At 44.3% G+C, this 26,778-nt stretch overlaps 1 long non-coding RNA gene across 1 annotated transcript; it reads right to left on the reverse strand.

The window, feature by feature from the left end:
* Nucleotides 1–3,959: 3,959 nt before the first annotated feature.
* Nucleotides 3,960–6,910, reverse strand: LOC311582853. The gene is made up of 3 exons (XR_014774277.1): nucleotides 6,576–6,910; nucleotides 5,674–5,767; nucleotides 3,960–4,100 (listed from the first exon to the last, which is right to left on the reverse strand). It is a non-coding gene; the product is annotated as an uncharacterized lncRNA (long non-coding RNA).
* Nucleotides 6,911–26,778: the final 19,868 nt, after the last annotated feature.

A 26,778-nucleotide genomic window follows, 5' to 3' on the forward strand; every position in this document is an offset into this window, starting at 1 on the left:
CCGCCACCTGTCTGCCTATGGATCAGAATGAAGCTCTCAGATAATTCTCCAGCACCTTCTCACATGCTGACACGCTGCCCACCATGATGTTAATGGAATAAGCCTCTGAAACCGTAAGCCAGCCCTCACTTAAATGCTTTCTCTTATAAGGAGAGTTACCTTGGTCATGGTGTCTCTTCACAACCATGTAATAGTGACTAAGACACTTGGGATCAGTAAGATACTGTACCTTAAAAAAAAAATTAGATGGTTAGTGACTGAGGAAGACACCTGAAACTGACCTCTGGCCTCTACAAGCACACATACACACATGAATGTACGTGCACACAGACCAATAAATAAATACATAAATAAATTTTATAAAAATTTCTGTGTAAGTGATTTGCCCCTTGCTTATTATTTCACTCATTTATTTATGTTACATGCAAGAGCACATGAGCACTTACTTTCCAACGGTCATGATTTCTCTCATCTGCATTTATATGAAGGTAAACACATGTTCATCTTGCTGTCTCCAGCTCTTGTCACTGTGATATAGATCATTCCAGCCCAGTCCTTTGCTTTTCTTATGTTTCCAACAAGAAGAAAGAAAAAGCTGGCTTCCACCATCTGCTGTGTATTTATTTGCTTGTCAATGTCAGTAAACATATATCAGTTTCAAAACTGCTAAGGCCAGCCTCGTGCAAAACAGCTTTAGCAAGGAGAATGCAGCGCTCAACCCAGCCCCTCCTGTCCTTGCTGGAGAGTTTTCAGTTAAAACACCATTTTCCCAAAGCTTTTTAGGGTGGCTTCTCTTTCTTCCCGTACTCTTCGGTGAGGTCATATCACATAGTTGTGACACAGTTACACTCTTTTATAAGAGTCTACGTTCTATCTTAAACTCTTCATTAATTAAAAAAAAAAAAAACAATTTGAATGCATTGAAGTTTACTCTCTGTGCTTTGGAATTCTCTGGGTTCTGACAAATGAGTAAAATCAGGTATCTATCATCACAGAGCCTCAAAGATTAGTTCTATCATTAGAAAAAAAAATCTCCAGGGCTTCCCCCAGTGAGATACCTCTTCATCCCCAAACTGTAGGTAACCGCTGATCTGTTTCTTATTAGTGTAATTTTTTTTTTATGGTGTAGTTTTTCCAGAGAACCATAGGGATACATACAGTGTATAGAATTTTGACTCTGGGTTCTTTCACTAAAGCAATGTGCCTATGACTCACTCATGTCAGAGAGGGAAATCATAACACATTTCTTCTAATCCTGTAGCATTCTGTAGTAGTCTGGATATACCGCTCATCCACTTACCTACTGTTGGTTACTTTCATTTTAGGGCACTTATCAATAAAGCTGCTCCAAACTTTAACCTGAAGGGGTGTGTGTGTGTGTGTGTGTGTGTGTGTGTGTGTGTGTGTGTGTGTGTGTATGTCTATTACACTTTTTAAAGATCTTATTTTATTATTTTTTTGAATATGTACAGGTTTGGGTAAGTACATTTTCGCTTAATGCCCTTGTAGACCAGAAGAGGGCATTAAATGCCCTGGAGATGGATTTACAGGCTGTTGGTGAGGCACCTGGTGGGTGCTGGAAAATGAACTCAAGTCCTCTGGAAGAATAGCATGTGCTCTTAACCACTGAGCCATCTTTCCAGCCCACAAACAGAATTGTTTAAATTAGTTGGATGAGTGCCCACAAGAGCAATTGCTGAGTCACACAAGTCTGTATTTAACTTTATAAGGAACTGCCTTGCAAAGCAACTGCCACCAGGCATTCCCTACTAGAGAATCGCTGAGTCTATTGTTGTCTGTTCCCCAGCAGTTTTACTCTGCTGGCTTAGGGTATTTTAGGCATTCTGCTAAATGCATGGTAGCATCAGCTTGTTGCCTTAATTTGCAATTGTTTAATGACAAATTATACCAAGTGTCTTCTCAAAGGCTTGATGTCTCTGGATACACATATTGTCTGCTCACTTTCTTAACAGGACGTTTGCTCTCTTAAGTATTCGTCTTACAGTCTAAAGTCCTAGACAGTGGTTGTTTGTTCCCTCCCTCCTTTCTGCTTCCTTTGACCAGGTCTGGGCTCTGCCTCCCAAGCGCTGGGATTGCAGGCATGCACTGCCCTTTTACCTTGCTTTCAAGCTTTACCAGTATCTTTCACAGAGCAAACCTTTTACATTTGAGGTAAATTTAATTTGCTAATATTTTTATTGTAATTTATACTTTCAGCCATGTAGCTAAAAATCTCTTTATCTAACCCAAGTTTTTTTTGCTTTGTTTTGTTTTGTTTGTTTGCTTTAGGTTTTTCAAGACAGGGTTTCTCTGTCTAACAGCCCTGGTTATGCTGCACTCACTTTGTAGACCAGGCTGGCCTGGAATTTACAGAGATCTGACCACCTCTGCCTCTGCTTCTGCCTCCTGAGTGCTGGGATTAAAGGCGTGTGCTACCATGCCCTGCTCTAACCCAAGTTTTTACAAAGAATTTTTTCCTCTAGAAATTATATAGTTTTGTATAGATTAGGAGATGTAAGTACATGAATGCCTAAGCACCCAGAATCATTTGTTGGAAAAAACCTTCTTTTACTATTGAATTCTTTTTTGTCCCTTTGTCAAAGCAAATTGATTATAATAATGTGGGTCGCTTCCTCCCCCCCCACCCCCCCACCCTTTCCTTGTTCTGTGCATCTATGGAGGTAGCTGTTTTCAGTTCTCCATCGTCTTAATTACATTGGCTTTATAGTGAACCTTAAAACTGGAGAGTCTTCTAACCTTGTTTATGTCTTTCAGTTGTTTTGACCAAAATACAAAATTGGCTTTCACACGTGTGTGTGTATATCTGGGGGAGTATGTTTGTATTCAAATCAGCTTCTTTTGTTTACAAAAAACTGTTGCTGACTCTTATAGAACTGTTGTCTAAATAATATTGAGTGTTCCAACCCTTAAACCCAGTAGATTATTCCATTTAGGCAACTCTTTTCTGAGTTCTTCCACTATGGTTTGATGGATTTCAATATCAAGATTCTACACACACTCACACACACACACACACACACACACACACACACACACACACACACACTTATTTTGAGGTAGGAATTCTGGAATGGAGGCTGAGTGTGAACTTTCTGTACAGCTGAGGATTGTCTTGAACTTGTGTGGTCCTGTCGCCTGCTTCCCCTTCCTGAGTTCTGGGATTACCGGACACCAAGCCTGGTTTTATGTGCTGCTGAGGATGAAACCCAGGGTTTCTGGTACACTAAATAATCATTTTTACCAACTAAGCTACATCCCAAGGTCATGTGTACATTTTAATAGATCTATATCCAACTTCTTTTATAGCCTGCTACTGTAGACAGTACCCACATTTAAAACTGGAAGTTAAATTTAGTATGGTTGTATCTCAGTATCCACTGCCAGGTGCGGGAGAGGGGCCCATGACCCCTGAAAGTTATCAGATTGGAAGTTATCTCAATCAGTTATGCAAAATAACATGGTATTTGCATGTAATCGGCAATATTCTCCTGTGTTCTTCAAATTATCGGTGGATTATTCATATACTCATACAATACTGATACAATGTACTGATACACTCTTGCTTGGAGAATTTAATATCAAGAAAATTCTAAGTGCTCAACAGGGATGCAATGTTCTTTTCAAGTATTTTCTTTCTTTCTTTTGGTATTTTTGTTTGTTTGGGTTTTTGTTGTTGTTTTTGTTTTTGAGACAGGATTTTTATGTGTACTCTGGCTGTCCTGGAACTTACTTTGTAGACCAGGCTGCCCTAGAATTCAGGTGTTTGTCTGCCTCTGCCTCCCAAGTGCTGGGAATAAGACACGCGCCACTGTGCCCAGCTTCTTTTTAAATTTTTTATTTGAAATATTGGTTGGGTGGTTGAATCAATGGATGCAGACTCCACGGATATGCAGTGCTGATGTCATATAGAAATAAAATAGGGGGAAAAAAAAAGAAATAAAATAGGGACCACAGAGATGGCTCAGGGGTTAAGAGAACTTGTTGCCGTGCAGAAGACACAAGCTGTGTTTTCAGGATCCACAACGCCTGTGACTCCAGTTCCGGAGAACCCGATACCCCTTTCTAACCTCTGCAGGCTCCTGCATACACATAAAATAAAAAAAACAAGTAAATATCTTCAAAAAGAAAAAAATTACATTTAAGAAAATAATCATTTAGTTAGCTTTATAATTTTTGATTAAGATATTAACATTAGGGCTGGAGAGATGGCTCAGCCATTGAAGGCTAGGCTCACAACCAAAAATATAAGTGAGTAATATTACTAGACATGATTTGTTTTGTGTGTATGGCATATGTATGTATGTATGCAGGTTTCTGTGTGTGCATATGGGTGGGCAGATGCATATGCTTATATGTAGACATATATGGAGGCCAGATGTCAGCATCAGACGTCTTTCTCTATCATTCTTCGTTTGAGACGGTCTCTCACTGAACCTGGAACTTGCTGATTGGCTGCACTGGCTGTCCAGCAAGGCTCAGGGACCCTCCTGCCTCTGCCTCCCTAGCTCTGGGGTTATATAGGTTCATGCTGTTGCCCCAGCTTTTTACAGAGGTGCTAGGGCCCAAATGTGGGTCCTCATCCTTACAAAGCAGGCACCTTACAGCCTGAGCCAATCACCCTAGTACATTGTTTACATTTTAAGTAACAATCTATTATCTTTTAAGCTTTGCAAAAATAATTCTGGAGCTATCTTGTAAATCTTTAGGATTTTTTTTTTTCTGTATTGACATTTGAAAATAGAGACACAGCTTGCCTTTGCCATCATTTCCTTTTCTTGCCTTATTTCATAGCCTATGTGGATGTGATGCAGAAAAGCTGTAGCAGTAGAGGGCAGGCTTGCCTCCATTCTGCTCCTGGAGAGTCTCCTTAGCTCTCTGTACCTCTAGGGCAGACAGCCACTCTGGTCCTAGAGGCTTTCTCTTTGGTTTTGTTTTCTAATCTGGAGTCCTACCCAGTATACAAGCAGTAAGACCTCCCACTGAAGGATGTGTGTGTGTGTGTGTGTGTGTGTGTGTGTGTGTGTGTGTGTGTGTGTGTGCGTGTGCATGTATTTGTGCTGTAAGGGAGAGGGGGAAAGAGTCTGGGGATTCATTGCATCCCATCCTTCCAGTAGCACCTGCTCTACCATCCTTCACGATGCACTGCTAAGAATTCTTTGTTTAAAGTGTCCTCCGTCATTTTCCTGGCAGCACTGAAGAGATTTGCAGAGAAACACATGAAGAGGACATGAGTGCCTTATGCCAATTTCAGTGCCTTGTGGAGCTTTCCTTTCTTAGCCACACTGGATCAACCACACTCACACACTCACACCCTTTGTTAGTACAGTGTTGCCTCTGGTTCCTGGCTTAACATAAAGAGAATTGTTAGTGTTCCCAACCCTTGATATTACAGGTAAAGGAAGATACTTCCTCAAATTCCCTGCAACACAAGCCCCAATCCTCTTACTTTCCTATAGAGTTTATCTACAAAAGGGTGACTATGTGGAACAGTCTCTGTGTTGTTCACTGCTTTATGAACCAGGCTAGCTTTCATGGACTCTCTTGTCTTTGCCTCTTTCTCTGATGCAATTTATATGAGTGTGCTACTGTGCCCAGCGTTATGTGGATTTGGGGGCCTTGAACTCACACTTGCAGGGGTAATGCTGTACTCACCAAGCCACAACCCCCAGTTCCCAGGTGCTCTCACGTTGCATTAGTCAATAGGTCCACAGAGACAGTCTTATAAGATGGACACTTGCCTCATGTTCTAGATGAGAAAAGTGGGGTGTAAACAAGTTAAAGAATTTGCCCAAAGTTTCAGAGCTGTGAAATGGCTGTTGGAGTTCACAAGTCAGCCTCCTGCAATTTCCTTGTGTAGAAATGGGGAAACCAAAAACCAGACCCATAGCAGTCCGTCACTGGGCTATTTATTGCAGAGTCAGAACCAAAACTCCAGCTTGTTTACTTTTAGCCCAGTGCAGTTTCTTCCACTTGCAGAGATGAAACAGACTGACATCAGTCAAGAGTGAGGCTCTCTGAAGATTCCTATTTTACAGCCTGTTTACCTACACTCACAGGCGAGGCTGTAGGAGACGTCACTTAAGTGTGCTCAATCCAGTCTACTTTTTGAAATGGTCCCTCACCATGACTCTCTCTCTCTAGCAGCCAAGTTTCTAAAATTACTGTATATTGATGGTAAAAAAGGTGAGGGGAGGGCCATTATTCTACTTTCATATGTGTGCACCGTGCACTTTGGTGATAATCACCTCTATTACCCTCTGCTGGGCTCCTCCTCTTCCTTAGGAGGAAAGGGACCTTTGCTTCTAGGTGTCTACCTTCATTAAAAAGGAAGTAACAAGAACAACTTGGGCCTCTGAGGTGGCTCACTGGGTAAAGGGACTCGCCACCAAGCCTGATAACCTGGGCTCAATCCCCTGGGACCCACGTAGGGGAAGCAGAGAAATGACTCCTACAAATTTCTTGACTTCAACTCATGCACACATCTCCCTCCCTACCAACATAAATAAATAAATAAATAAATAAATACATAAATAAATAAAAACAAAGCAAAGCACCTTGGATTCTGCACAGAAGAGGCAACATTATCTGTCTTCTCCAGGCTGGCTTATTTCACTTGCCACGGTGATCTCTGTTCTGTTTAGCTTCCTGGAAACAGTATTACTTGGTCGGCGCATGCCAGAAGCATCCAGGGTCAGCATGGTCACACAGACCGGGTGGGCCTCTCGCGTGTTCTTGTTCCCTCTGTGCTCTTCAGGTCCCCTCTGAGCAGAGTTCCTAAGAAAACAGTGGAGGGCAAGGTGAAGCGGTAAATAAATAGCACATGTGACTCAAAGACAAAGGGGTTCACAATGGGTTTGAGGAAGAACAGCACAGACGGAGCAACTGTGAAGCCTCGTGTAAGACCCTGAGAGGTCTGCACTTTATGACCTGGGGTGTTTATAGTCCAAGACATGATTCTTATGACTTCAGACCCACACATTATGCTCATCTCCAGTCCTTTACAATGTCAAATAAAAGGGAAATAATGACACCTTATGTTTGTATATTGATTTATAGCTCACTAAGCACTTTTACAGTTGTGATCTCATTTGATCTTTACAATAATGTTGTGAAATAGCTAAGGAAGGTTGTTATTAATCCTGTTTTACAGATTAGGAAACTAAGACTTAGAGAGAGTTAAAGGAATTTCTCAAGATCTGTGAGGTAGGAAATGGGAGTCAAGGTTGATATCTAGCATTCAAGGCAGGGTAGTATCCTGTCAGGATGGTGAGGGACCAAAGGGGTCATCTCTGACACTCAAATCATGGTCTCCACAAGTTCAGGACTCAAAGGGAGCTTGAAGGCATATTGATACGCCACAGCAAAGGGGATCAGAAGGTCCAAAGACAGGGCTGATAGAGTACAGCCTGAAGAGAGGTACCTCTCTCTCTCAATCTCTCTCTCTCTCTCTCTCTCTCTCTCTCTCTCTCTCTCTCTCTCTCTCTCTCTCTCTCTCTCTCTCCCTCCCTGTGTGTGTGTGTGTGTGTGTGTTGCACATGTACACCAGTGTGCAGCTATACATACCTATGCACACGTGGAGGCCATTGCAGAAAGTTGGGTATCTTCTCTCTTTTACCTTTGGGGAGCTCTACATTGAGTTTACTCTGGCTGACCAGTGAGCTCTCAGGACCCATGTGCCTCTACCCACGAATGCTTGGCTTACAGTCCTATGGAGCCATGCCTGGATTTTTCTGTGACTACTGGGATTTCTCACTCAGATGCTCATGATTGCAGTACAAGCATGCTTGCCTGCTGAGCCATCGCCTCAGCCTGAGATGTACATTACCTTTTGCTTTTTTTTTTTTTTTTGAGACAGGGTTTCTCTGTGTAGCTTTGGATGTCCTGGAACTCTCTTTGATGACCAGGTTGTCCTTGAACTAATAGCAATCAACTTGCCTCTGCCTCTCAAGTGCTGGAATTAAAATCATGCATCACTATGCCTGGCTTACAATACCATTTCTACAAAGCTTTCTACTAATGAAATTCAAGTCCAAGAAAGATTACAGATAGTAAAATAATTTTAAATTTGCTTTAGCCAACTCAGAAATAAGTAAAAAAGTAAGTTAGTAAGTAAGCAAGCAAGCAAACAAACAAATGGAAATCAGGAATATACTAGAGCAGATAGATATTTCTGGGACTTTGAAAAATACTACCAGGTATTTCTAACCTCATACCCAAATAATTTCTGCACTAGGGCTGGGGAGAGGACTCTGAAGTTAAGAGTACTTAGTGTTTCTGCAAAGGACCTGGGTTCAATTCCCAGCACACATATTAGGCAGTTCACAACTGTCTGTAATTCTAGCTTCCTAGAATCTTATGCCCTCTTTTGGCCTTCATAGGCACTGCACTCAGACACACACACACACACACACACACACACACACACACACACACACACAGAGAGAGAGAGAGAGAGAGAGAGAGAGAGAGAGAGAGACTAAAATTTTTCTAAAATAACTTCTGCATTAAAAATGCCTGTGTGTGTGTGTGTATATGTGTGTGTAAACACATGCATTTGCCCACCAGTACTACAATACTGTTGGTGGATATTTATATAATTAAATTGAGAGCTTATCAAACATGACAAGGCAAAAATAATAAACCAAAATATTTATAGATATAAATATAGATATAGATATAGATATAAAAATAAACATTTATCTCCCATAAGTAAAAATTAAATGCAATGTTAAGAACAAAATAAATGAAGAGAAGCTGTATTTAAAGAAATCTATATATAAAAATGATGAAAGACTTTACTTTTGAAATCTCTAACAAATTGATAAGATAATAATAATTATTGTGAGTTTTTGTTTGGTTGGCTTTTGGTTTTTTAAAGACAGGGTTTCTCTGTGTAGCCTTGCCTGTCCTGGACTCACTTTGTAGACCAGGCTGGCCTCAAACTCCCAGAGATGCACCTGCCTCTGACTCATGTTTTTAATAACAAATTAATTCCCCATTTGGAAAACATGGGCTTGAGATATGGACAAGACATATATATATATATATATATATATATATATATATATATATATATATATATATATATATATAACTCAGACAATAAAGTGTTCCCTGCACAAACATGATAACTGAGCCCCTCATTACCCATATAAGAAGCTGCGTGCAACAGTGCATGTCTGTAACTCCATCATTGGGAAGGCATGCTAAGCAGCCAGTCTAGCCAAACTGCTGAGCTATAGGCTTTATGAGATACTCTGACTAAAAAAATAACATAGAAAGCAACTGAGCAAGACACCAAACAGTGACCTCTGGTCTTCATATGCACACCCACAAATGTGCATGCATAACACACACACACACACACACACACACGAAGGAGAAGAAGAAGAAGAAGAAGAAGAAGAAGAAGAAGAAGAAGAAGAAGAAGAAGAAGGAAGAGGAGGAGGAGGAGGAGGACAGGGAAGGGAAGGGGGAGGAGCAACAGGAGGAGGAGGAAGAGGAGGAGGAGGAGAAGAAGATAAAAAAGAGAAAGAAAAGGCAAAAATATATTGGTAGGCTAGGTGTATGGGACTGCACACCTGTATTCTCAGTATTTGGAAAGTGGAGGCAGGAGGATCAGAAGTGCAAAGTCATCATAGCTAGTTCTGATCTCTTAAAAGCCTGTCTTTAAACCAGCATCAACATAAACACACATATCTTGCGTATATTTACATAACATATATACTATATCCGGCCTTTATTCATAATGTGTCAATCTACATGAAAAGGAGTTCAGTCTGCAAACATGGGAAAATTTCATCACTAGTACATAAAAGAGGCTCCAAACCTCACGTTCAGTGTTTTGTTTTGTTTTGAATATAGTTGCCAACACTGATCTTCTGTAGGCAAAAGGATTATAGACACTTTCCTCTTTATTTGATTTTTAAAAATGAGCCTTAATTACTTATGTAATAAAGGGATTAAGTTGTGACTGGGGGAGATGGCTGAGTCTGTAAAGCACTTGACTCACAGATGGGAGGACCTGACTTCCATGCTCCAAACCATGGAAAAAACCATGCCAGGAGCCCCGGCATGCACCTGTGATCCCAGTTCTGAGGAGAGGGAGACAGGAAGATCCCTGGTGCTCGCTGGCTACATGTTTAGCCTACCTGGTGTACCCCACGCCAATGAGAGATCCTAAATTAAAAACAAAAACAAAATAAAAAAGGTGGACAATGCCTGGGGAAACACACACTCACACACACACGCGCGCGCGCACACGCACACACACACACACACTCATACACCAGTGTTGTATATGTACATGTGACTTCTTTGTGTATGTGTGTGAGTGTGCAGAGGTGAAGTCATACATCAACACATGTGCACACACAATGCTTGCATATAAGACTAAACTGGCCATACACTTGGAAGCAGGACAAGAATTCCTATTATACAACTGTTTCTACTCTGAAAGGCCACATTTGATTACCTGCATTTGGATTTGTCATGAAACACAGCGGCTTTGCATACTCCATGTGGACAGATAATTTGAAATGACTTATTCCCACCTGCTCTTCTTATCCTTCAGTGTCCTCCCAGGAGTAATTATGGTCCTCTGCTCCATGAGGAGGCATCCTGATGATCACATAAACAAACAGAAGCATCACAAATGTTTTCCTTTGGAACTTTGGATGCTGCCAGTTCTTCTGGATAGCAAAGGTGGGTACAAAATCATTTTGAGCGTGCCACACTAGGAAACTGGAACTTTGGGATTCATGGTCCACAGTGGTACAGACTCTGGCCCTCCCCATGGTTCCCTGGTTCCCTCTCCATGGTAGACCATGCTCTGCTTCCAGTAGTTCATCTTGCTCCAGGATGCTCACACGGAGCCTCCTTAACAAGCACAACTTGCACACCGTTGTGGCAGTAGATAACAGATAAAGAGCAAACCTTCCCACAGTCAGCCACGGAACAGCTCTAGGATCCAAGCTCATTGTTAAAACAAGATGTACTGCCTCTAAAAATTCCACTCACTATGCCAGGCAGTGGTGGCACATGTCTTTCATCCAAGAACTTGGGAGGCAGAGACAAGCTGATCTCTGAGTTCAAGACCAGCCTGGTCTATGAAGTGACCTACAGGATAGCCAGGGAAAAAACTAAATAGAGAACATCTGTCTCTAAAACCAAACCCCCCGCCCCAAAAGAAAGAAAGAAAGAAAGAAAGAAAGAAAAAAAACCCCAAACAAACAACAAAAAGAAAGAATGAAAGAATGAATTCCATTTGTTGAAGAATGATGGTATAACACATCCTAGGAGACCTTGAGCCTGAAATGCCCTTTGTCTTCTCTGGCTTTTTATAAGAGGCAACTTTGCAGAGGCCCTTCGTTAGAGAAGGCCAAGAAAGAAGCCTTCCATCACAGAGCAAGAACAAAGAGTTTTCATAAGAAAGCATCATTAGCTGATGGCACAGGCTTATGATCCCAGCTACTCAGGAGGCTGATGCTGGAGAATTGGCAACTTCAAAGGCTGCCTGGGTCATGAAGAATTTAAGGTTATGCATGGCTAATTTAGTGAGCTCTTCTCTCACAAATGAAAAAATAAATAAATAAAGGTCATGCCCAAAGGGTTGGGTCCAATCTTCAATATCAAATGAAATTTAAAAACTAAAAAGAAGGCATCGGTGGAGTCCACGTCGTACATCAGAAGCACATGGCTAAGGTGGTAACACTTGCCTCTGTCTTGCTAAATCACACTTGTGAGCTGCCTTTAATCCCAGCCGGCAGGGAAGCAGAGGCAAGTGGGTCGCTGTGAGTTCAAGGCCAGCCTGGTCTATAAGTCTGGGCTACACAGAGAAACCATGTCTAAAAAAAAAAAAAAAACCAAACCAAACAACAACAACAGCAAAGCAACAAACCAACCAACCAACCAAACAAACAAAACTCACATTTGAGAAAGACTTGTGTGCTTATAGGGCCATTGGTTGTTTCCATTGCTTTACATCGACAAATCTTACTAACATTACTACTCAAGGACTCTTCTTCCCCTGAATGTGGCTCTGTCACTCCCCCTAGATACTGTAAGAGAACTGCTCTTGCATGGGGTAAGTGGAATAAGGTGATACAGGACTTTGAGGGTCCCCTGTGGGAGTCATCTGTGTGGTTTTCCTGAGAGGATCTCCTATTAGGGTCTCCTGTGAGGATCTTTTATAAGTATCCCCTGTGAGGGTCTCCTATGAGAGTCCCACGTGAGGGTCTCCTGTGAGGATCTCCTATGGAAATACCCTGTGAGGATCTCATGGGAGGGTCCTATGTGAGGGTCTCCTGTGAGGGTCCCATGTGAGGGTCTCCTATGAGGATCTGTGAAAATGCCCTGTGAGGGTCCCCTGTGGGGATCCCCTGTGAGGAGCTCCTTGGGAATCTAGGTAGAAATGTTTGCTTGATTCTGGCAGAACCTGGCTGGTAGCAGTGGAAGAGATTTCATAATAATGATGATGATGATGCCACCTCACACTTTTCATCTTCAAAGTACTTTGCAAACAGTAATTAATTCCTATAATACTCATGAGGTAAGTAAGTAAACACCATTATCCCCATTTTATAGATAGAGAAACTGAGGTGAAGTAGCCAAGAAAATGGCCCAAGGCCAGAAAGGAGACAATCTTAGAGAAAGATCAGAGGGAGGCACCCCTGCTGTCTGCTACTCCCCCCTGGCTCACACCACCTGGGACTCTATCAGGGAAAAGTGGCCACCGAGCTGGAGGTAGCCGGAGGCCCAGGAAGGGCAAGATCTCCCAGCAGCTCCACTTGGGCCTCACTGCCCTGAGAACTCAAAGCTGCTATTCATCCTGTGGGCAGTGTGCAGACATTTACTTCAAGATCCCTTACAAAATAACAACAACAAAAACCCCATTGAGGCTCCTTTCTCCTTGGAACATGCATTTCCTGAGCCTTTCCTTGAGATGAAGGGGCGCATCGCACACGCTCACACACCCTCAGGAAGCAAGAGAATCCTGCCCACCTTACAGTTCTTGGGGAGTTATTCAGAAGTGTGACCACAAAAACAGGCCGAGCTGCTGGCCTTTCCTTCCATCCCCTGGCTCAGTTCCCTCACTAGACAGCTAACACCGTCTAGCCTGGCGGGCTTCACACTGCCAGCACTGAGCTGGGTGTTTCCTCTTTGTGGGCCCTCCTAACTCCCAGTGCTTGGGACGGATGCATCTCAAGTAGCTGGCAATTAGGCTGGAACCTTCTATTAGTGCTGACAGGGGCCGTGGAGAGGAAACACGAGTTGAAATGAAACAAAAATGGCTGGTTGGGGGGAAGAAACAGTCCCGTTCTGTCCTCCCCTCCCCCGCTCCCCCAGCTGCCCCCACTCCCACCGGAAGTAAAAACCACCAACCAAAACTCCCATACCACTCCAGACCCAAATTTCACCCAGACGGTCCAGGCAGTTAGCACTCTGTGGTGCTTTGTGGGCCTAAAAGACGCCTCGCCTCAGCTCTCAATTTTCCTCTATGCGACAGAAATGCTGTCATTTCCCCACTTCACAGCCTGTCTCCTTCCAGAACTTCCAAGTTCCTTCAGCAGCTCAAAGTTGTCTGTGGGCCACCCTCTCCACACTGGCATCAACTCTAGAATCCACCGCTTATGCGTTATCTAGACTTCGCTGGTGTTAGGACTTGGCTCCTAATAAAATCTAAAGGCCTTTGACATGCTGGACCAAAGAGAGCCTGCAGCATGTCAGTCACTGCCTTCTCTCCCTTTGTTCCATGCTGGCCTCTTGTTTGGCACTATGTCCTCTGCAGAACCACGGGCAAAGTAGAACTTTCCCTCCTCTGTCTTTTTTTTTTTTTTTTTTTTTTGGTTTTTCGAGACAGGGTTTCTCTGTGTAGCCTTGACTGTCCTGGACTCACTTTGTAGACCAGGCTGGCCTCGAACTCACAGCAATCCGCCTGCCTCTGCCTCCTGAGTGCTGGGATTAAAGGCGTGCGCCACCACGCCCGGCCCCTCCTCTGTCTTTATGAGTCCCCTATGAGATCACGTCGGGGCAAGAGATCTGTCCCAGAGCACTGAAGAGAGACACCCCGAAACAGTATGATGTATAGGCAGACCATCAGTCTCAACCAGGTCCCAGTGGGCCTTGCCCGCAAAGGCCCTTGTCTCTTGTGTGTTGAGGCAGCTTGTTAGTGATGGTTGTCATGACAACTCATTTGTCCCAGGCCCTTCTTTTATTTCTCATGTACTGTGGGGACACCTGGGTCCACTAGAGCACAGATGCCCATGGCTTACAGTGGCCTTTCAGTGAGTATGCCCTTCCTCTAGGCTTCAAACTGGGTGGAGAAGATCCTCCAACTGAAAAAGCCCCCAATGGGATCAATCTAGCATCAGAACAACCATCCCCAGTCCACACAAGCACAAACACTGAGCAGGTAAGATCTGCGTTCCTGGATGAATTCTCCACCCCACCCCAACCCTGACCCTGTCTGATCAAGGAGAGGTGAAAGCTCGGGAAGATTTATCTGCCCTCCTGAACAAACCCCAGAGTTTCTCAGAAGCCCCAAGGCTGGGTGTGTGCCAAGTTCAGGCATCATACAAGTTTGTTCCCTGCTCGGTGACACACTCCAGGTGAACGCCGCTGGAGAGAAGAGGCATAACTTCTCACCACATGAAAGAGGCTCTGTGGGCTTGCTGCCAGAGCGCTGGCTGCACAGTGACACCACACATCACACTTGAGATTTGAAAGTTCATAAACAGATCCACAAACGTTGATACTTCAGGGCCATAGTGGGTGGGAGTTGGATTTCTGTTTCTCCAACTCTGTAATTAATTTATCTAGCAACAAGGATACAACGATGCCAGGGAGGAAAAAAAAAAATCACCCCTGGAGGGGCTGTCTGTGGCTTTCCTCAGAACAACTGGAGACTCCTGGGTTGGAGCTGCAGCTTAGATGTGAGTGAACTTAAAAGTCTGTGTGAGTGTGTGGAATCAGCAAGTACGCACCGAAGGGGGTATGTGTGATGTGTGTGTCTGATTAAACACTTACACAGTATCTGTGACGTGTGAAGTGACATGGTGTGCACATGTGTGTGACGTGAGAGAATTTGTGGAAGGCAAGTGTTTTATGATTTTCACAAAGTATATCCATTTGTGCTACATGTATATATGTATATATATAGTATGTGTGTGTTGTGTGGAAAGATTGTATATGTGTGTGTATGTGTTGTGTGAACATGCATAGTGCAAGAATGTGAGATAAATTTTGCAAAGGACATAGTTTATGAATGTAGCATATATGTGTTCATATGTGATAAGCAGTGGGAGCTATTGTATGTATAAAGCATATGTATTGTGTGTGTGGTCTGAGATTGTGTATGAAGCATGTTTATGCAGGTATATGTATATGATCTGAAGGTACAAGAAGCTGAGTGTTGTATGTACTGTGTGCGAGGGTGATGTGTGTTATATACGGTGTGTATAAGTATGTATGGTGTACATGTGTGAGTGTAATGTGAGTGTAGTGTGTGCATGGGCTGGGAAACATGCTTGGGCATCAGGCTCTTGTGCAGACAGGCCAGCTCAACTCTTTGATGTCTGCACAGAGGCATCCTGTGCAGCTGGCTTAGTGTCCCGCTGCTCTGCTCAGGGAGCCAGAGTTTGGTGCAGGGAGAAGGGTCAGAGAGTTACCACACCCTTGAGCCCTGGGGAAGAGTTTGAAGTTGAAGATATTTGACCACGATGCATCCCAGAAGCCTGTTTGCCCCCCAGGCTGCCCATGGAACCTAGGTCTCACCTGCAGAGCTCACAGTGGAGGGAAACAGAAGGTCACCCACCAGTGCCAGTGGGAGTCAGAACCTCCCTTCCTATGTCTGGGTTAACATTCACCCGCATAAACAAATCACTTACAACAAGTTCGACATCCATAAAACAAATGTACTTGGCCACCTCAGTGGGTGCCACCAAGACTGATGACATTCATGATCCTAAGGACTGTATAATGGAAGGAGATAACCAACTCTCGCCAGTGTCCTTCAATCTACCCCCTCACAAAATCAATAAGTGTAATTTTAAAAAATTATAAACATATGTAACAACTGCACATAACAGGTTATGAGTGAATTTGTTACTTGTATGAATTTGTTGTTTTGTATGAACATGTTACCTGCGTGAATTCAGTATACTGTCTGCCGTATGGTAAGCCACTGGTCAGCTTTGTCGCACACAGGACCAACTTTTTCAGAGGTTGAAGTCTCTTCATACTTTGGGGGCGTCAATACACATCTTTGGCAGAAGATACTCAGCTTAGAGCTCAGAGGTGACACAAGCAGTGGGGCTGGCAGCCATGGCTTTTGGACTTGCTCTATTTCTAGAGCTAGCGGGTAGTGTGCCAGGCTTCAAGTGGACTCAGATTCCTTGTCTAGGAGAGGAGAGGGGTGGACCACGGATTTACTGATTTGGTGGCTCTGCCCAACACCAGCAGGCTACCTAGAAGTCTTCCAGGAGAGTTTTGAGCTCTCAGCTTCGGCTCACCAGCTGCTGGGACACCTTGAGCTATGGTGGTTTTAAGTCTCTTAATGGGAGTAAATCACAGTGCCTCATTCACGGAATTATCTAAGGACTTAGTAGTGTAATGAATAGCAAACTCTAGTACAAGCTGAGGAAAGCTATGGCAAAAGCACACTTTCTAAGAGAACTGCCCTCCTCCACTGGGCAGAAATTACATTTTTTTTTCTAGACAGATAAAGCTCTTTGCCCCATGTGACACAGCCGCTCATTGACAGATCTGGAATCTTCTTACATGGCTCCTCATACCACTCTGTCTGGCCGTGCCCTCGGCCCCATCTGTTCCCACCATTCCATCAATGTGTCCTTGTAGCACCTAGAGCCCTTCTCACAGAGAGGATGGAGAATGTGTGGCAGAGTAAAGTGCATGTGACAACCGGATTTTGTGACTCCCCTTATGCAACAAAACTCACTGTGTTCACCCAAGTCTCTGCCTCTGCTCAGCGTATTCCCTCCCTCCCTTCCTCTACCCTGTCTGCTCCACCCCACCTGAAATGCCTTTCACTCCTAGCATTTGTCACCTTGGTCTAATGAGCTGTTAATAGGCCTGTTCTGTACTCCTGGATCACAGGCATAGAAGGACAAGAGTCGCTCTTGGCTACTTTCCCAGCCCCCTGGCAAGCTCCCTGGCCAGGAGGTACTCACAGAACATGTGTTTATGCCTCATTCAGTATCGGTGAGGTTCCCATCCCAGAGCTGGCTGAGGAGAAGCCCATGGAAGTGGGTGCACTGGCCAGTGTCTCTGAAGAAAGAACAGGGCACCACAAGTTTACAGCCAAGGGGAGTGGAAGCAAAAGAAAAAAAAAAAAAAAAGGTTCTCTGGATATTGGAGTCTGTAAGAAGGCAGATAAGAGAAGGAAGAAAAAGAAAACAAACACACAGAAACCTGTACATTAGGACACCCTGAGGCTAGAGACGCAAAGAAGAGATGGGGTTCTGAGAGCCCACGGACAGAGACCACCCAGAGCTGACCCTATGGGAGCCAGAGCTATGGAAGAAACGCATTGCAGATGAAGACCCCTTGGAGAGAAGGCTCCCCTTCCACCCTTCAGTCACTGATCAGAACCCTCACTGGCTAGGCCAACTGGAAGGCTGTGGAAGTTGAAGCCTAGACAAGGCCCACGGCAGGGGGACATCCTTCTCCCATAGGGAACAGAACCTTGAGGGATGGGGGCCGGATCTGCGCAGGCTCCGTGTCAGCCCGTGGAGGACCCCACACTTTGTAGAGGAAGATGGCGTTGTAGGGCATTCAGGGCCAGGATGACTGACAGCCCACTGAGAGCCGAAAGTGAAAGTCACATAAGCTCCTAAGTGTCAGGGCAGCCGGGTAGATATTTATCTCTTGCGGCATAATAAATCATGACAAAGTTAGTGGCTGGGAGCCATGCATATTTGTTCTCTCTCATCTCCACCGGTCGGGAGTTGCATGCTATGCAACCAGGTCCTCGTTCAGAGTGCTGCAGTGCAGGAGCTGGTTGCACACCATTTCCATGTAGACACTCAGCTTGGGGGAGCCTTGCCTGGGAGTTCATCCGACCCTTAGCAGCAGAATGCATTCATTACCTTATAGCTGTTTGCTCGGCAGCACAGGTTTTGGAGTGAGTCCTTCATGGTAAGCCACGTGGGCTTTTCCAACAGTCGCCGGCTACATTAAACCACAGGAGAGGCGCTAGCTGGTGTCTGACCAGAGAAAGTCTTGGGTGACATCTATTCCTCTCTCCCACATTCTGTTGCCTAGGACCGAGCCATAGGTCCCACCTGCACTCTGAAGCCGGGGAGATTCCACAAAGACGTGTGTAGTTCGCCTACCACACGATGTCCTGGCTTTGATCCTACTTGTCTGACAGCTTTTATCTCAAAAGGGGTGTTGACTTTTTTTTTTTTTTGAAAACGTTTTGTCTTCATTGTTTTACATAGTGTGATTTCTTTTTCTTGTTTAGCCCATTAACATGGAGGCTGAGGTGACTGACTTTTTAATGACTGCGTTTAAAGTTCCCTGACTTAGTGAGCAGCACTAAGTTGTACAGCACTGCCTTCTGCTTGCTCATGTATTTTGTACTTTTCACCCATGTTTGTGAGAGGCACTGGTCTACAGTGTTCTCTCTTTCTTCTGCTCACTCTGTCTGGTTTTGATATTATGGTCATCCTGGCTTCATAGAATGAAGCCGAAGTCTCCCCCTCGTCCTCTGTTTTCTGGAAGTAGCTGCGCAAAATTGTTCTTAATTTTTCTTTGAACATTCAGTGGAATTCTCCAGTGAAACCATCTGCATCTGGAGATTTATTTGTTGGAAATTTCTAAATGACAAATTTCATTTCCTTAGCATAGGCTACTGAAAGTCTCTATTTCACATCAAATGACTCGTGAACTTCTTGAGGAACTGCCCGTTGCAATGACGTTAATTTAGAGAAGGATTCGCAGTACTCTCCCATAGCCTTGCAGTCTTATGGCCCTTTCTTACCTGAAGATTTTGCTTGCTGAGCAGCTGTTGATTTTCCTCATACTTCTCGGTTACCAATTTCTGTATTTTCAGAAAATACATTTCATGACCTATCAGTGCTCAACAAGAGAAGCCCATGTGTGAGAGTGTATATAAATACACACACACACGCACACACACACACACACACACACACACACACACACACACACACACATACACACACACTGAAGAATATTGCCACGTCCATACTGACTTATATTAACTCTATTTTAGTGTAGTTTTTAGCGCTTGCCCCAGCTACTATACTGTTTGTAGTGTATTATATCTATATGGCTTCTCGTGTTCTCCCAGCTCTGTTACTAGTTTGAGTGAAGTATGAAAACATCAGGTGCTTTATGGCCACCGCTGTCCTGCATGGGAGTCGGCCTAGCTTGAGTGTTTTCTTACACAAGTTGAAGGCACATCAGAGTGCCACCCGCTCAAGAGGAGCATGTATAGTCTGCCTTCCTATGTCTCAAATCATTTTTTTCTCTCGTTCCAGGGCACATCCTATAGCAAGGGCTCGTGGGGCACACCTGCCCGTGACAGATGCTCTCAGCCTTGCTTCATCTGAACATGGCTGTCATTTCATTCCTTCTGCTCTCGTGGTTCCTGCTGTCGCAGGGCTGGCTTTTCTCTTAATGGCAAGGTGTTCTTTCTCTCCAGCTGCTTTCAAGGTTTTCATTTGCTTTATCTTAAGGAGTTTCACTAATATGGGTCTTATTATGCATTTATTGGAGAATATAATTATGGTTTATTCAGCTTTTAAAAATTCATGTATCTCTGTCCCTTACCAAATTTAGCGGGGTTTTCAGCCATTTTTTTAAAAGACCTAGTCTGCTTGCTTTCCTTCCAAAAGAGTGATGACAGGACTGTTTGGCCTTACTTTACACCTATGCAGGTCCTTGAGGCTCTGGGCTCAGCCCTCTTTTTGTCAATTCTCTACTCTCAGATCACCATCATCATCATCACCATCACCATCATCATCCTCGACATCATCATTATCATCGTTGTCATCCTTGACATCATCATCACCACCACCACCACCATCATCATCATCATCATTTTGATGATGCTTTCTCTGCATGTATGTCTGTGCACTACCTGTATGCCTGGTGCCCTCGGAGGCCAGAAGAAGACTTTGGATCCCCTGGAACTAAAGTTACATATGGTTGTGAGTCACCATGTAGGTGTTGGGAATCAAACCCAGGTCCTCTGTAAGAGCAGCCACTGAGCCTCTGAGCTGGCTCCATGCCCTACTGCCACATCTTTAAGTCAACAGACTCTTTCCTCTGTCCCTTCCATTCAGTTAGGCTATGAGCTTCTTCTCTTCTGGAGCCCCGTTCTCTTTCCAAGACAGGCTTCTCTGTGTAGCCTTGGCTGTCCCGTAACCAGGCTGGCCTCAAGCTCATAAAGATCTGCCTGCCTCTGCTTCCCGGGTGCTGGTATTAAAGATGAGTGCCACCGCCATTCAGCTGAGTTTCTTTCTTTTTTTTAATTTGCTTTAAATACATTTGTAATTGTTCATCAAAACATCTTATAATGACTGCCTATCACTCAGGTAATATGATAATTTAAACATCTCTGTCATCACATTGCCGGTGTGTACTGATCTTCTATCATTCAGCTGATACCTTCCTGGGTATGAGTGATCATTAAAGCCCAGAAGCCTAGGGTACTGTAGAGTTCTGAAACTTATTTACAGCTTCTGCTTTAGCTTCTGCTCTGCCTAGAGGAGAAGGAGTACCACTTTTTTTTTTTCATGCAGGGAGTAGATGGCCAGAGGTCTGGTGACCATCTAGAGATTCCTATCGTGGGTGCTTTTCATGACAGTTGCACAAAGTTGGAAACGTGTGCACTTGAAAACTTCCTTGAGTAGAACACCTTAGGTGGTGGGAACCTTCCTGTTTCCCATATGACCTCTGCTGCCACTACTGAGGATGGAAAAAAATCCTGCCTGGTTTTCAGATTCTTCTGGTATCAATCAGTTTGGGAGCAGAGCACTCCTAACAGCCTAGTGAAGCTAAACTCTCACTCTGCCTTTGCTTTTAGGGGTGGCAATGGGGCCACACTCTATGTATGACAGTTGAAGTCTATGACCTTTCCTTTCGCATGCTGTCTTATTTTCAGGCCACTCATTATTTGTTTATTGGGATCTCATTTTTGGTCTATGCCCATTTGTTACCATAAATACCAACTTCTTCAGTTCAAAGCCTCAGACAGACACACAAGAGGCTCACTACTGTAGGGGGTCTAGAACTCTCCTTCTTGTATCCTCCTTTTGAAGTCTTCTATTGACTGGATATATATGTGTGTGTGTGTGTGTGTGTGTGTGTGTGTGTGCGCGCGCGCGCGCGTGCACGCACACATACACATATCCATATTTCCCCAGGTTTTGTGGCTATAAGAGGGCCAGGGAGCCATCTGTCTTCCCAGGCCCAGAGGCCCAAGGTTTACTCTGCTCCTAAGGAGACTCAAAAAACACAAATTTGCCCTTGCACGACAGAACATGATGCACTTTTAACAGCTACAAAGAGCAACAACAACAAAAGGCTACAATTAAATAAATCTAATTTTGGAATTAGCTAAATATAATCATAATGCCTGTACACGCTAATATATAGCAAGGGAAACTCATCAGAGCCTGTAGTTTATAGGCATGAAACTATGGAGTCACAAGAGCTTCAACATTGGGTTGATATTTGCTTTAATATTTTAAATGAAACTTGATTTAATTTTTAAAAGCTCAGTTTAATGTTTCAAACCATAAGTGCAAATTGAAGTGTCTGATGAGGTACAAGAATCATCAAAGTGAAATTAAAGACCCAGGGTGCTCACAAGCTGTCACAAATTGCTTTTTTCCACACATGGAGTCTTTTCTTTCTGGTGTACCTCCCTCCCTTGGCTCTTCTGTCTCTCTTCTCTTCCTGTTTCCCATCTTTTCTTTTCTTCTTTCACCTTTCTGTCAGGGTTTTGCTTTTTCTTTTCTTGTTTGCTTCTGGGCAAACCATCTCCCACTCAGGCATTTAGAGATTCCAGCTGTGAGATCCCCTTGGATACCTGGAGGGGTTTCTTTGCTTGCTTGGTGACACTGCGGTCTGGTGGTTTTCTGCATACTCTCTGCCTGCAGGTCATCCTACAGTCTCATTAGTGGGAAGAATGTACCCCAATAAGAACCCCATCTTCAACTTTTAAGTGAGGCTGGAGTATCTTCTCCCCCTTCTTTCTTGTTGGGGTCGTTTTTCTTTAAGAGTGTATTTATTTATTTTATGTTTATGAGTTCTCTGTCTGCATGCACGCCTGCACACCAGGAGAGAACATCAGATCCTGATATAGATGGTTGTGAGCCACCATGTAGGTGCTGGGATTTGAACTCAGGACCTCTGGAAGGACAGACAGTGCTCTTAACTGCTAAGCCATCTATCCGAGCCCCTCCTGTGGGGTCTTTAGTAGAAGGGGCTTGCTTGGAGTCAGGACAGGAAGCCATTCCTGCTGTTCCCTTTCCTCCCTACTTCTAGCGACTGGTGCAGATCCCAGCAGAGTGATTGAAGGGCAGGATAGACAGGATGATGGGAGCCTGCTGCCTGGTCTTTAGAGAGTTTAGAGAGTTGATGCTCACGTTTCCATGGTTCCCATTCTAGTGCTCTCCCTCTAGCCGCCATTTTGGCAAGCTAACCTTCACGGGTCCCTACTCTTGCTGAAGCCCTCAACCTCTTGCTAGGGCCACCCAGCTGGGCAGGATTCGAGACATCTTTAGTGCAGTCCTCCTCACATGCCATCTCTAGGTTCTTGGGGGAGCAGTCTGGTGTTCTTTATGCAGCCCCAACTCAGCATCACACTCCTGCCTCTGCCATCCAGGCCATTTGCTGAGTTCATCTGTCCCTTGTCATTCCTTGGGGTTCAGACCCAAGAGCATCCTGGCTTCAATCCCCACACCCCCAAACAAATAGACTCTGCACGCATGAAAACCAGTGACAGTAACACCTCAGTAGCACCATAAGAACCTTGGGGGGCCAGTGCCTATCATGAAGAGGAAAGGCCTTAAATGCTTCATTTTCTTTCCAATATATTCTACCCTCTTCCAGATTTCAGCCTGATTAAGCAGGTCCCTGAACATTAGAGGCAGTCCATCATTTGGGATATTTGCTAGTGATGTCTGGAAACTCACCTTGGAATGCCAAGCCTACACTTTTCTCAGTGAAGCTTTAACGTTTACACCCAGTTCAGGGAAATGGTAGCCCTTCACCCTTCCCAACTGATTGGTTGGCATTTCAGGGCTGTCTGCTATTAAATCTTGCCCTGGCCTACTCTTTCAGAGGCTATGAGGACCCAACTCACATTGCCATTCATCCCAGTACCTTTACTCTCAGGCTTCTGATTTCAGTGGTTTCAATGTATGTTGGAAAACTGTGCTCCAGGCAAATGAGCCTACACAGTGCGAGAGAGAGAGAGAGAGAGAGAGAGAGAGAGAGAGAGAGAGAGAGAGAGAGAGAGAGAAAGAGAGAGAGAGAAAGAGAGAGAGAGAGCACCTCTGGGGAGATGGTTCAGTAGATAAAAGTGCTTGTCACACAAACATAATGAACTGAGTTCAGATCCCTGATACGCATGGAAAAAAGCTGGGCATGTCTGCAACCCCAGTTTAGCTTTTGGGCTTGGGGAATGGAGAGCAAATGGTTGCTGGGGTTTTCTCAACCAGCCAATCTAGCCAAGATACTGAGGCTACAGAATCAGTGGCCACCTTGTCTCAGGAGAATACGTCAGAGAGTGCCAGAGCCGGATGTCTGATTACTGATGTCCTCCTCTGGCCTCTGCTTCAGACCAGCAGATACAGCAGGACTGTGGTGGGGACACTCACCTTTAACCCCAGCACTCTCTGTGTGCTCAACAGATCTCTGTATTCTACAGAGGGAGTTCCAGGACAGCTATGGCTATACAGAGAGACCCTGTCTTAGAAAGAAAAACAATAATAATAAAAAACAAAAAAAAAACCAAAAAACGAAAATCGCAGCGTATACACTGTCCACAATTAGCTCAGTCATTGTGGGCAATGCTGTCAAGTACTTTAAAAATTACATAACTAGGCCTGGAGTGATGGCTCAGTGGTTATGAGCACTGACCAGGGTTCAATTCCCAGCACCTGCTTGGCAGCTCACAACTCTCTGTAACTCCATTTCCAGGAGATCTGACACCCTCAAACAGACATACATGCAGACAGAACACCAATGCACATTAAATAAAAGTAAATCATTTAAAAATTGTAATCGCATAACCACTTGTTATTTCAGACCAAAACAACAGAAACCTATCTCTACCTGTTAGATATAGGAGGGAACAGGCTTGTTGTTACTACAAGTGGTGTTTGCTTACAAATACATGTGGAAACAAACAAACAAAGGGTGGAGACCTTAAGCAATTAACTAATGTGCTCAGTTCTCTTCATGCTTGCAAGGTAGCCTTTTCAGGTTTCAGTTCACTCCGAGTAACAGGCAAAGGCGAGAAGGCACTGAAACTGGACCAGCAGAAAGGCCTCTTGCCAGGTTATTTTAGCACCTTCCACCCATCTGTGATAAACAGACTCCTGGTGATCTAAAGTCACTTAAGCTGTCGATGTTTTGATTTTTGACCCAGGTGGGCATCGATCCCCTAGATGTTGGTGTTTGCTGATGGCAAATGTGGCTCCTTCGGGGCTCAGCAGCTCAGACTGGTTGAAGCTCCAAAGTGCATTGGTTGCTAAGAGAGACTGCAAGAGGACTGGTCCTGAGCGAGCGTCAGGGCTGGAGTCCAAAGTCGAGAGAGTCCGGGAGCCTGGTTAACAATGGGCATGAGTACAAAACAATATTAACTTTAGAAATGAGATGAAAGCCCACGTGCGCCAGCTCTCACACAGAAGGGGAGACCCCGCGCACCTCCTGCCCCTCAGCGCTGCTTTTAGATGGAAATGATTTTGTTGAACACTGACACAAAAGGAAAATACAAACGAACTGAAGAGCCTTAGCGAACAATTACATGCAAGTAGGTTACAGGAAAATACAGTCTCAAGTGTATGATATCTTGTGAATATTAATTAAGGAAATTATTCTCAGAGCAGCTAGTGTTTAAAGCAAGATCTAATCTCTGCTGAGTGGTCCTGCCGTTCTCTCTCTCAATGTTTAACTTCAAAGGGCTTCGGAGTCAGGGCAAATGAGATTATTATTACTTCACTCTGGAGAATAAATTCTAGAATTACACACAGTGGTTAATAGAAAGAAGGGGGAAAAAAAGATCTCGTGTTCATGAATATCTGGCTGCGAAGATGTTTCTTAACCTCTCTTATCTGATCTATTCCACCATCCCCCTTTCAACCCAGAGCTAAGGGCAGCTGTGCCCCTGGTGATTGCCTGCTCAAAAGGCTGCTCTCCCTCAGTGGCTTTGGAACATTAGTTATCACTGGCAGTGGTCGTGTAGCTCCATGACAGGTACTCAGTGTCTTGCTTACATAAAAAGTGGTTTTGAGACAGGTTAGAAGTACCCATAACAGAAACCTAGGGTTCTAGACCTAGAAGTTTCTCTCCAGGGTGTGCTGTCCAGCCTTACAGGCCCTGGGAAAGAGAGGTAAGCTGTGTCCACTCAGCTGAGACAATGGTCAGGTGCTCTGGATAACTCTTGAGTAAGAAGAGAGACAGGTGTGAGAGGTTAACAAACCTAGAACGGCAGGACCAAGCATACGGAATCCGTAGTCACAGATCATGAGGGCTGTCATGAGGATTGGGCAGGTGTGTGTTTATTAAACATTTAGAAGATAACAGTGTGAGAACTTAGACTGTTGGGGAAATCTGTTCTGTGGTCATTCAACTGTGAACAGATGTTCAGTATGGATAGCTGTTGATGCACCCACATGCCCAATGGGCACAGTTACAACAGGATGAGAGATGCAGACATGAATTGTTACAGAAGAGCTGCAGACAGGGTATGGCCACAGGGAAAGCCAAGTGCATTCAAGCCACATTATATAGCAGACTTTTAGGCTGCTATGATGCCTTGATCCTTAGGTATCATACTCCATACTGACTGTTACAGGTTCAGTGTGCTCTACCGCTCTTTTTTTTTTTTAATAATTTATTTTTGGTTTTGTACACTGGTGTTTTGACTGCATGTATGTCTGCATGAGAGTGTCAGAGGCCCTGGAATAGGAGTTACAGATAGTTGTGAGCTGCTGTGTGGGTGTTGGGAATAGAACTCGGGTTCACTAGAAGAGCAGCTAGTGCTCTTAACCACTGAGCCATCTCTCCAGACCCGCGCTCTACCATTCTTGGATCAACCTGAGAACCAAGAAAGGCAGAGAGCACTAGTTTGAAAAGGATCTAGGGAACACACTGTGTCTAGAGGTAGAGGCTTTACCTTAGTGCCTGCCACTTGCCCTACAGGCTTACCAACCAAAGCCCATCTTTGTTTTGTTTTGTGTTATTGTTTTTTCGAGACAGGGTTTCTCTCTGTAGCCTTGACTGTCCTGGTCTCGCTTTGTAGACCAGGCTGGCCTCAAACTCACAGTGATCCGCCTGCCTCTGCCTCCCAAGTGCTGGGATTAAAGGCGTGCGCCACCACCGCCCGGCTCCATCCTTGTTTTTAAGTGCTGTGTAGTATACTGCTTGTATGTGTTAGTTGTTCCCTTTCTCCTTAATGCTTTTTCTGCTACATGTCCAATAGGTAGCATCCTTCTCATGGTTTCTGGCCTCCAACCTCACATGCTGAGATGG

The sequence above is a fragment of the Acomys minous genome, assembly GCF_964271855.1.
Source record: "Acomys minous genome assembly, chromosome: 14".
NCBI lineage: Eukaryota > Metazoa > Chordata > Mammalia > Rodentia > Muridae > Acomys > Acomys minous.